Source organism: Chaetura pelagica, unplaced genomic scaffold (assembly GCF_000747805.2).
Source record: "Chaetura pelagica isolate M959 unplaced genomic scaffold, ChaPel_1.0 scaffold12, whole genome shotgun sequence".
In the NCBI taxonomy this organism is placed as follows: Eukaryota; Metazoa; Chordata; class Aves; order Apodiformes; family Apodidae; genus Chaetura; species Chaetura pelagica.
The window spans coordinates 7093264-7106416 of record NW_009952801.1 but is presented as its reverse complement, the minus strand read 5'-3'; positions in this window follow the sequence as shown (position 1 = coordinate 7106416).

Below are 13153 nucleotides of genomic sequence, written 5' to 3'. Positions count from 1 at the left end.
GGGGTTGGAGTGGGCAGGCACCTGCTCTCACCCTGAATTTCCCAGAGCTTTTATAATCACAGGACTGGTGCAGTCTGTACAAACCCTAATAGGCTCCTTGCTAGCACCCTATCTCTCTTCTGCCCCTCATCACAGTGACAGCTCATCAATTTATTCAACAACAGCCATGGCCCCTTTCTTGGTCCATGGCCTCAAGTGCCAAGAGCAGCTGTTTGAACTTAGCCATGATCCTCCTACTGGCTGCCTCTGGCAATGGTGTCACTGATAGGGGAGCACAGAGATGGCAACCTAGCCAGAGTCCTCAGGGCTGGCCCTGCCCCATGACCTTTCTTTTCTCCTAGGACCTGGGATAGCCCTACTTAATGCATCAGAGGGAAAAATATGAAAAGGGGAAAGAAGTGGCAGATTTTAAATGAAATCTCACATGAGAAAACTTAATTTCTTAATTCTACTCCCAAGTAGGAAATGTTATTATTAGAGTCTGAAACCATTTCATATAATGCCACCCCCTATTCTTCATACAAAAGCCTCTATTGCTATTAATAAAGGATTTTAAAAAAAACAACAACAACAAAAACCAACCATCTAATGGATGGTTTAATAATGCTGCTTATAGAACTAATTGTGTGTAACTGAAAAGCTCTCCCTGGGGTCCCATTTGCAGGAGGGTTAAATAGGATTATAAAATCTAAAAAACCTCACCAAAACCCCAAAGCCCTGAAGCTCCAGCAAGAAGATGTCACAAAGTAAGAGGGAGCAGGGACATTTTGCTGAATAAATTTCAGAACTTAGTCATTAGTGCCAGGGGATTATCTCATAGAAATGGAAATGTGAACTGGCTCCATATGCTTGCTAGCATCATTAAAGGTTTTAGGTCAGAAACCCCATTTTCATACATACAAATAAGTCTCTTCACCTGGAGAACTACTGACAGCAAGATGACTTCAGTGCCATTTACACCGAATGTCAGGGTATCAAATATATCAAAATGCTGTGGATAAACTAAATTGATCTTGTCCTTTCCTCATAATTTATTTGCCTATAAAAGGCTATATTGGTCCATAAAGTAAAAGTGATGGTGCAGCTGAGATGAGGAGCATGAGAACAAGCTGTGCAGACTTCTGTTTGAGCTGTCTTGTGCAGATTTCCTACTGCAGGTGCGGGTTAGAAGAGTTTACATCAGTACCTTGGTTGCACAGACCCCACTGCGACCCCTGCTGCCAGCCTGCCTTCCCAGGCTTCTTCATCCCTTCAAAACCTCTTTCCTCTCTCCATAGAGGTGTCCTGTCCTTGACCTGACTGACAGCCAGTCAGTGTTGACTCCCACTCCATCTCACATCTCAGCTGCTCTCCTTCACCCACTGCTCTGGGTGCTGATATTTTCTGAGAGCACCATTTCCTCTGACCCCCAATCATCTGCTCCTTCTCCTTTCCCCCAAAGCTTGTCCTAAACTGGATCCCCACCTCCAACAACCTCAGCTCCCTAGGCTTTCTACCACCTGCAAAGCACCTCTGTCAGCTTCTCCAGATCTAGACAGCACCACCCCATAGCCCTGTAGGTCTTTGCTGGGCTGTTACAAACCCTGCCATTACCCTTTGCTTGTCATCTGGTTGGCTGCCTGCAGTGCTTTCTTATTAGTGCCACAGTGGCTGAGCCCAGCCCTTCTTTTGGCCCTTTGCTCAGGAGCAGATTCCTGATGAGGTTGAAAACAACCTGGACACAAGCTATCCCAGCCAAAAAATCTGCCCACACATAGCTTTGGAGGCAAGAGAGAAGAACATATCCAGACAAAAATCAAAACACAGAAATGTGATAGTCCTGACTGTAAATAGACAGAAGCCAAAGATGAAGGATGATTTTTGACCCTAGACAAAAGACAGGTTTCCCACAGGTTTCTGGTTTCTTGCTATTTTATACATTTATTTTTTTTTATTAATTCAGGCAAGAAATTTAGCAGCAGCACAGTAGTTAAGGGCAGTCTCCTGTTTTTGACAGTGCCTTTAACCTCACAAGGCTTTTGTCCTTTTGAAAGACTTTTTACAAGTAGGATTATATTTTGGAGACTGGGTTGCACAACAGTAGGCACAGCTGGCACAGAAACTCAGTGTTACAGCCTAGGAATAATGTTGACAGAGCTTATGTGGGACTACTGCACTCCTGTTGAAATTCATGCCACCTTACTTTGCCAGAGAAGGAAAATATAACTAAATACAGGACATGGAAGATATAGTAATTACCTGCTGAAATTCATGCCACCTTACTTTGCCAGAGAAGGAAAATATAACTAAATACAGGACATGGAAGATATAGTAATTAAAACCAGTACAACATATTAACAGCCGATCAACACATTTCAAGCCCTCTTCACAGTTTATTTTTGTCTGCTCTGAAGTATGTCTGGAGAGGAGGGGAAGGTAAAAGAAGAGAAGGGAAAAAAAGAGATGTTCTTATGACTTGGACTACTTGGATGACGATGATGATGATTATTATTATTGCTACTTTTATTATATCAGTGTTTTTTTTTAACACTGATGGCTTATTGCGCCATGATCTTCAATAACTGAAAATGAGAAAAAGAAGAAAAGCAAAGTGAAGGTAGAAAAAGAAAACCTTTTTTAAAAGGTCAACCAAAGGGTATCTCCTGGATTTTTCCATACTAGTTCAGTCTTTATCTATTAGCCATTGATGCCTTCACTGGCTTATCATTAAGCAGTATGTTAAGAAATACTGGTCTTTTGGCTGCAGCAAAGTTCACAGGTTCTTCACAGGAAGCCTTTGCAAGCTGTATAGAGTGACCATTTTTCCGTTCATGTACCCAGACATATATCAATCATCTAACCAAACTGTGGGCATCCTCTGCCATGTGCTACCTATGCATCTCACTGCACATGTTACAAGCACACTCCACCTCACTGGTTGGTACACTCATGTGAGGGGTCGGTGATACTATGTGCAGATGTGGGCTGGACTTTTAGGAGAGAGGAGCTGGCCTGGATTGCAACTATAGACCAGAAAGGGTGATGAGCTATAACATTAGCTATGTAGGAGATGTTTTTATTCGCTTATCAGTGGACCTCTGAGGCAGGATGTGTTTGGTTTTTTTTAGAAATCCTGACTGGTGTAATTTTTTTATTTCAGCTTTGGTAATGTATATATGGCCAACAGTAACAAAAGCTGGGAAATATCTCTACCAGACAAAGGAATTAAAAGAGGAGTCCCTCTATCTCTCTCTGTAATACCCAACTGCAAGTAAGACCCAACACTGAGTAACACTTGATCAGCAAGTCTGTCTGAAGAGAAGACATTTCACTAATCCAGGAGTCTTTTCTAGTATGCCAGGCACATCTCCAGAATGAGCAACAATGACAATTTTGAGCACTTTTTATTAATTGAAGTATTATTTTATAATTCACTATATAATTGGGTCATTCCCCAAGCGAACAGCTTTCTTGTAACTAATTTCAGATGAGTTTTCTCTAGCAGACTGGATCTTTCAAAGCTGGTATCACTGAGCATAGGAAAATAGCGTCCCAGGGTTGCTAATCTAAATGAGAAATCTTGAACCTGAGCCCACCTACAAGCCTCTATATAAGGTACTGGGTTTGCATTTTTTTTTTCCCCTCAAGTCCAATTATTTTTGTCCTCAGGAATACCCATTAACTTAGAATAGTGCTGCTAGCTCTCTCTTTTTCTCATTAAGGCAAAAGGGACTCATTAAAAGATGTGTGTAAGCTAAGGATATTCTGGTCCTTAATTATGTCCAGTAATAATAGTTTTCAATGTACTTATTAAAGTATCTTTCTTTGTGATATAGCCACACTTGCCTATATTCTGCTGGTTTTGTGTCACCAAGGGCTACAATTTTAGGAGTGTTGTCTTGCAAATACTGACAAAATGCTCCCCACCCTAAGCCACACTGTTTCTCTGTACTTACCTGTACTAAATAGTCTGCAACACAAATCGTATTCTTCCCCCTCTCCCTACTCTTTTTTGCAAGAGGAACTTAAAATTTCAGATTACCTTTCCTCTTTCCCTTCTTCTGTGCTCTAGAAGGGCACAACATTTGGTGTACAATATGCAGAAACGTTTTTGCGGGAGGTGCTTATTGAGATACTGGCAGCTCATGACTAAGGTTATAATGAGCAAAAAAGTGCTTACGCAAATGTTAAGAGAAAGCCAGGATAGTACACAGTAACAGCCAGAGAAATAAATGTTGAGGTTATTTATAGGGTTCCTGTATTAATTATGGCCCACCAAGATTCTGAAAAACAACTCAACTTGAAATAATGTCAGCCATTGCCTTAAGTCACAGACTAATAAGAAACAGTGACTCTTCATCATTTTGGAGTTATTCCTTTTTTTCTGTGTTTCATTTAGGAGAAGATGCCTCATAGTTTCCATGCATGAATGCAGTAAGTAAAAAATATGGATTCCTTCTTCTAGCCTTGTTTGTTTCATATACAATTCTGGAAAATATTCCCATGTGGCTAGCACTCCCCTCAAAAAAATCAGTCATTTCTGAGCACAATACAGTAATCAAAATCCAGCTTCCATAATCTTGCCTGTGCTTCTATTTGTAATTAGCTTAAATAATGAAGGAGGAGTTCATATGGACATTTAAAAGGTACTGATAAAGTGCCTACAGACATTGAAGTGATGGGATCCAAAATCTGCCTTCAAAATTCTCTCCTTTTTTCATATTCCAATTGTTGGGCTTTGGGGTTTTTGTGTTTGTTTCTTTTCTAGCAGTAGTTTACTGTTTCCCCTTTCTCTGGAACATTAGCATGAAGACTCTTCAAGATTTCTTTAAATGCAACACATAATACTATAACCCCATCTTTGTCTTTCATTAATCTTATGTTACAACTGCACCTCCCTCTGCCTCTTTGCACATCTTGAATATTGATGTAAACAGTGAAAAAGCTGTACTGTGGAAATTTGTATTCTCATGCTGATAGGATGCAGCTGAAGGTCATGAGATAATTTAGACCAATATATTTAAAGGGATATATTACAGTGCTATTTGGAGTAACTAATCCAGAAAGAGGCAGCATGTGCACTGTTATGCTAGGCATTGCATAAAGTCAGAGCAAAAAGCAGTTGTCAAGATCTCCTTGAAGCAAGTGAAGAATTCAACTGTAAAGGGCACAGAGATGCTTTTCATCTGTGCAGAAAGGCCACAGATGTCTGGTAATTTACAACTGTCATAGTTAACCTTTGATCATGACTGCTATTTTAGTACTATTAGCCATCTGATTCTGCAACAGGAATTTGAATACTGTGGACTTAGTTTTCCCTCAAACAAGGACTGTACACATATGAATACTCATGATATACTGCCTAGGATGAGTGGCATGAAGTAAGGAACAGAAACTTGTGAATTCTAGCCCCAGTCATTGTCCCAGTCATTGCTTACACCAGTGGCTCCTCACGTGTTGCCTGGCACACAGTGATGAATATATTCTTAAGCTGAGGATTGGGACTGACCCAACTACCTTGTTTTGAGCACCATCAGTCTGCCTGCTCCTGTTACTCACTTATCAGAGCTTCCATAACTGTCAGTATAAATTACCAGGAACAACAAATGCAGGCTCTTTCCAGAACTGTCTGCTTCACTAGGTGCTGTGAGCTACTTATGGAGGAGGAGACCTGGAGTCTAAACACGCATCTCACTGTCTTTCTGCAAGTTTAATTGTTTTCATGGTCACCCCCTTCTTGGAAGAACTTCTTTCAGACAACTGCAGTACCAGACCTTCAACTGGCCCCTGCAACTGGAATAGTGCTCCCACTTTCTGGATCCTCTGGAGAGTACACTACAAACCCAGGGTGCTCCAGCACAGAGATTTGTCAAACTGTAATATAAGGAAACCTTCCTGCTATTTACTCACCATGAAGCTGTGCTTCATTCAAGCCAAGTCAAGGTAAAATTCAAATGAAAGCACACGTTCATGTAACTCTAAAGTAGGCAACACAGCTGCACATATTTATACAAGACAGCTGCACATTTGAAAGAAAAACATTGTGCTTACCCTACTTAATAAATCAGAAATGTCTCTCTTCCTATACGCCTTATAAAACTGATTTGTTGTCATGTCTTACCAAGCTGATGTATGTCCCAACTTCTGAGTGCTGGAGAGTTGATCATTAGACAGAACTCATCAGAAAGCACACCTGTGTCAGTGGGGCATGTTGGCTTTTATAGCCAGTCTCCACTGCTTTTCAAGAGATTTGGATAAATGTAATGCTGCTTTTTAAAGCTCAAGGAGCTGACCAGCTAAATGAATCATTGCTCCTTAAAAGGTCAGTGCTTGCAGGTATATGGCCCTTCTCTCTCCTTGCAGTTCTCTGACGAATATCTGAAATTTACTAAGCAGAAAGAAAACCAGGCCCTTCTCTTCCTAAATTAGTTTTCTACTGATTCAGTGATTTGAACTGGCTGCCTTCAGTGTCAGAGTACAGCTCAGCTCTCTTGTGAAATTCCACCTTGAATCTGTTTCATGGCCAGGAGATATCTGCCCATTCTGAATTAAAATAATCATGGTGCCACTTTCTTGGAAAAAATGACAAGGGAAAAGAGAAAAATAAAAGGTGCTAGAGTGATCAAGAGTCTCTTTCTTTTAAGGATGGCACAACACATGCTAGTACAGGTATTGTGGCATAATCATAAGCACTCAGCTGGAAAACCTTGGCTTGGCTGCCTAGAGCAGAGCACACTGCCACTGTTGCAGGGTTCGAAGCAGCAAGTGCCCAAACAAAACAGGAGAAGCAATGGAACAGTGGGCACCTCAGCATTGCAGCACACAAAGAGAGCACACCAAACTGGGAAGGTTAAGGAGGGAACTACAGCCATCTTAGAACAGCACCATAAATCTGTGGCTGATTCATGCAGTACCAGGGGTTATCTTCAAAATTTTCCATTTCTTAAATTTTCTGCCTATAAAACAGATAATAAAATGCTTGCTTATTAAACTCACATGACTGGTACTTACAGGTCAGATGTACAGCATCTGTGTTATCAGCCATATACAATAAATGAGAATAGGATCCAAAGTTTTTAAAGTGGTAATAAAAACATACAAATGGTATAACATTTTTTAAACCTCTGCTTTTCAAATAATTGTTAAAATCTTGTTGTAAGTGTGCTTCAGTTTTACATCAGTGACAAAAAAGAGCTAGTCACCCCTTTACCATCCAAACTAGGAGCATGCTCTGCAGACCTCTAGAAGCTGTGGCAACTGCCATTGGAATTTTATTGCAAAAGCCAGCAGGTATTTGGAGACACATTATAAATGGGTTACTGGTTTTGCTAAGCTGCTTTTATATGGTTGGCTTCGTCTGGGACACATACATCTATGACACAGCCTGGGTAACTAACCACAAAATGTCTATTTGATGTCTGTGAAAGAATGCCAAGAGCAAGGTGAACTGGGTAAGATTTAAAAGCAATGCCCTTGAGGGCAAAGCACACTAATTATTTTTCAGTAACATTCTATTTGTTTGACCTTGAGCTTTTGTCTTTCCAGAAAGCTCACTGTTAATAAAATTAACATGCTGGGATCTTTTAAACTTCTGGTTTTATATTGTAAAAATAGACAAAAGGTAATGAAAAAATATCGCTGAGTACTCAACTCCCTGAAGTGTATAGAGTGTGTTTCTCATGAAGGATAAAACAAAGTCCAGTGTAGCATGTGAGCAGAAATACTAGGACCACTTCTTGTGGTCTTTAGACCCAGGCCTTAGACTGAGCCTTTTGCACACCTACGTTGCTTACCATCTTTAGACATTTCATTCACTCTTTGTGATGGCATTTGCCAGGCACTGAATAAAAGGAAGAAATGCTTCTTTCTCTCTTTAAACAGGTACCTTTGCAGAGAGACAAAACCCTAAGAAATACAGAACAATTTTCAGAGATGTCAAGCTTGGCATAATTTTAACATCCTGGTTTAGGAAGAGGTATCACCTGCCTCTTTATGGACTTAGAATGGTAGTTTAGTTTTACACCATGACAGACCATGACAGTAGTTGCTCATTCTCAAGTCAACTGAGGGATGCCTAACGGTGCACGTGCCATATGGCCCTGTGAGACTTTCCAGTCTAATTAAAATGGTAAGCAAAAGAGAACATATTGTTTGTATGTTCTTTATTCTAAGTAGGGATGTAAATTTGTTTAGACATAAATCAGAAATTTTCTAAGCTCTGGAGGCTATGTTATGTTGTAACTAAGCCAAATGACCTCACTAGAGTTTTCACTGTTCATATCTGCAATGAATATGACTCTCTTGGGCAAGTATCTTTTTTTCTCTTTTAATGAAAACCACAAGTAATCTAAATCAAATGATCAAGCCAGATTTCACATCTTAAGAGTGCTGACTTACTAGTTACTCAAGCTAATTGAACAACACAGATATAAAATGCTACAAGCTTACAATATTAGTATTTTATGGTCAGAGACTACGGTATAAGTTTTAATACACCTAAAACTGCATCTGTATCCCCTGTTGTGGTTAAACTTTCCAGCTGTCTCCTGTTCAGTAGCAGCTCAACCTTAGCCCTTTTGCTTTGCCACGTTAAATATGTCTCCTTTGCTCCTGTACTTCTAAAAATAATTCTGCTTTGCCCTATAACCAAAGTAGGGCAGGAAACCTCTCCTGAAGTATGAAGATCTTCACATCCACCTTCAAAACACATGATGAGAAATGTGTAATTAGAAGATGAAGACCACAAACGTCTATAATGAGGAGATGGCAGGACGTCCAGATTCAGTTAAAACAATTCAGAATTCCAATAATAACTGCTCAATTCAGAATTATGTTGACTTTTCCAAAAAAAGCCATGGACCATGTTTTCTTATGGACAGGTTTATTTCCCTTCCCCTCCATTTCCTTCCCTGTCTTTCATGAATCCTTACTTAACTATCATGAACTTGTCCAGAGAGGGGAAAGTAAAAACTATGTAACACTTCAAAATAGCCACAGATCTTTAGAATACTGCTGTTAATTCTCTCAAGCTTTTTATTTTAGACTGCTTAGGTCAAATATTTATCTCTTTGTCATATTACTGTTTGACCACGTATTTCTTCACATAGAGATACATTTACTTTTACCATTAAAAATAACTTTTACAATATTTCTTAGTTTTAGGAAGGATTTTCATTATATTTGATTAATATTGATGCATTATTACACCAACCAAGGTGATAAATACCTTTTTATTTACATGATTAAGTGCATATGGTACGTTGGTTCAAACATGATTTGAAAAAATTGGTGAAATAGAAGAATGCATGTTATTTGTTAGAAATGCAGAGTATTAATAAGGACCACTACATTCCTTAAGGTCAACTTTTACACATTACTTATGGGGAAGGAAGTAAAGAAACTGAAGTTCAAGGTAATTGAGGGATGATGGAATTGTGATGGAAAATTTGCTGTCACATATTCTCTGTTAGTCCAGTTTAATATTGTCCTGGTTTGAACCAGGATGAAGCCAATTTTTCTTTTTACTGATTTTTTTTTCCTTCAGTAAGCTCTCTTGTAACTAGCAACAGTGTGTTCTGCTAGGCTGATAAGACAGTGGAATGTTTTTCTAACTACTGAGGCTTCAAGGCCGCACCTGCACTCTGCCAGCTCAGACACTATGGGGAGATCTGTGACCCCCCCGTAGGAGGCTGAGTTAGATGGACAGCAAAATTGGCCAAAGATATTCCATTCCATATATCTACGTAAGCTCAGAGGAAGGTCAGAGATCACAGAAGACAACTTCCTTCCTTCTTCTTCTCCCCTTCTCTTCCGTCCATGGCCGGCGTCCAGGGAGGACTCTGTTCATCCGTCACCGTCAATCCTCAGGCTTGATCTCTCGTGACCCCCATAACTCTCTGCTTTCTCCAGCAGCAGCTTCGGGATTCCTCGGGACTCTTCCCAGTTCAGGGAAGTGCTGTGGGAGTTGCTGGGGTGGGGGGAGGCGAGAGGCTTTTGCCCACACCTGAGTATATCTGTATATAATTGTATATATTTTCTTGTATGATTCATTAGTGTTTTAATTAAAGCTGTGCAGTTTAGTTTTCAATCCAGCCAAGTCTCTCTCTTTTTCTCTCTCTCCTTCCCTACCTGGGTGGGAGGGGGAGGGGATCGAGAGCATTGTTGTCGGACCTGAGTCAAACTTTGACAAATATGACTACAAGTATCCTCATCAACAATTATACACAGCTGGCTGTTTTTCGTTATTCTAATAAATGAAACATATCACATCAAATGAAATAATATGAAAAGTGTCAAGACAATAATACTAGCTAGAAATCATTTTGTAGCTTCAGTGTAACTAAAATAAAATGTTAATTGTCCTTTTGTTCATTCTCACTATTTTGGTCAGATAGCTTTTAAATCTGACAATCATTAAACCTATGTAGAAAAGTAAGTCTCTTTCTGCACCTTGTCATTTGAAAAGTGCTGTGGCATATCTGAGAAGCATCATAGAATTTGAACCGAACTCAGTCTCACCAGAATGACTAAAAGTGCCTGAATGCATGTACAATGGTTTTAAAATGTTGCCTGTAGTCTCTGCAGAGATGAAATGAAAGCAGCAGAAGTGACTGAAGTGCATTTTAGAAATGATGGACATGAATATCATGTTTTTTGACAATAGTTCATTCAGTAACTTGCTTATTCTTTCAGGATTTTTGCCTCGTGTTGTCATGGAGTTTTTATCTGGCTGCCGACTCACAAGTACAGGTTACAAGCTGCACATGATTTGTAGTTATATGGCTCTTTGTGAAAGTCACTGAACTGAAGAGTCAGCATCATTGTGATAAGTAATAACACAGATTTGGTACTAGCCACCATACTTTGCTGGAAGCAAAACCTAGGCTATTATTACTCTTTGGTCAATTCCCCAAGTGCAGGGAGGCTTGCCTTCTCTTTGTGGTATAAAATACAATCAGACTGGAGCCATATTCTCCTAAGTGCCCTGAGCCACAGATGTTTTATGGGACCTCTCAAAAAAGGAGACAATGGAGAATATATTTTAAACATGTTGAAATGAAAGTATACACTTCCCACACCATCTAAAACAAAAAGCCAACTCCTGCAGATCAGTGTGTCCACCCTGTGCTTTTCTCCTCATCAGCTTATCTCAGAGGAACTAAATGAGAAAGTAATAAATGAATACAGCTTCTGCAGTGAATTAGACATATTAAACACTTTATTTCTTATAAACAATTCTACTTTATTAAATTAACTCCAGAATCTTTTGCTTCTAATAAGAAAAATCTACAATTTCAAATGAGACACTACTTTGAAGAAAACTACTTTGCAAGATTTCTGTAAGTCTGTTCCAATACAGCTTGCAGCATTTGTTATGGTTGAGAAGTATGGTTTATAAGTGTTATTTTTAGAGGACTAATCAATGCCTCCTATTCAATATGTCTATATATGTGTTTGTGTGTGTGTGCATATATAAGTTGAACACTACTGAATAAATAGTCCAAAATCAGGTAGTTACACCTTAAGTGCTTATAGTTCAGGTAAGACTCATTGGAACCAGCACTAGAAAAATATTTTATGTGTTTCTGCAACAACAATCTGCTTCTTAAGACATGGAGAAGTAATTTCTATAACAAAAGCAAGTGAAAAAGATGTTTCCAGGGTATAAGACACAGGTGGCCTACGTACTTATCAAAAGCCAGAGTTATAGTGGTTATGATGCTACAAACTATGGATCAGCCCTTCCGATATCAAAGAATTTATGTTGACTCTCAATAAGTGAGGATCAAGTCTCTTAGGATTGTTTTTCTGTTCCTTCCTACTTTGAGAAACTCTAAAGATTTTTTTAATTCTTTTTTACAAGGAAGCCATGGCTTTGGAGCATCCTTGCCCCCAGGCTACTATGGAAATGCAAATCCAGAAGGCTTTGCTATGTTTTACACTGTGAGTAACCTCAGATTAACAGGCGCTGTTGAGTGTGACAAATTTTGCTTTCAGATACATTTTTAGAATTGGTGAAGCAATATGGGTGACACTTGCCTCGAAGCAACTGAAAAAAAAAATTCTCAAGTGGAGAACATCATCAAAGAAAAAAAAAAAGTATAAGACACAGAATGCTGTCTGATAAATCAGAATATAACTGCAAATGAGAGATTTGTATCTAACAAAACCAGCCACTTTGGCAGTTATGTAGAAAGATAGATTTGAATTCAGCATTGCATTACTGGAGCATATCAGTCCAAGCAGCAGAAGTGAATGTGTTAGCAGAGAGACAAAGGATTTTAATAAACTAATCCTTATAGTTACAGACCAATTTTCTTGAATAAGGTTAAACAAAGAAGAGAGAATTATACATCTGGGCAAAAGTAGAAACCTGATTTTAGAATCCCAAGTCCATACTAATGGTGGCCACGGGTGGAATTCTCAGAAGTGACAGTAAAAGAACAGAGTAAGATCTCCTGAAGTTAGTTATTTTTGTTTTCTTCCATGGTTATGGTGATTTAAGATCTAGCTTATTAATTTTTATTGATACTGTTTTACTTGATCAATACTATTTCCTTACCCATATTTTTAAATCTTTTATTACATTTCATTAAGCTTTTAGTTACCTTTAGAAAAGTAATTCTTACCAGGCAAAATGGAAATCAGTGTAATGTGTTCCATAGTTCTCAGAGTTTTGATTAAAATCTTTAAAATCATGGATCATCTTGTTCTAGTTTCATTACATCAATTAAAATAATTACGTTACCATGCAATACATTTCTATGTTTTAATGAAATAAAGAACACAGTAGGATCCTGTGAATAAATAAAAAGTTCTTATTTACTATCCTTCATCCTCCCCAGTATCCTTCTGATAAGTCAAGCTTTGTAGGTGAGAAATGAGCCCATTCCAGATACCTAATAAACCCCACAGTCTGTTCAGTCTTTGAGCTGCTCCGCAAGAATACCAATAATGGAATCAGTTTTGACAGTGATTCTTTGCTTAATAGTGATGTTAAGCTGATTACAATGCTGAAAACTGGACTTAGCACAGACATGCATTTTAAATAGACCACTGAATACAGCTAGGCACAGCTTTAAGATGGATGAGTTACTTAATAAAAGCTCTTTTACAGAGGTATCTTCTCCTCTCCCAATTATTCAAAATTTTAGGGCAAAATTAGGAAAAACAT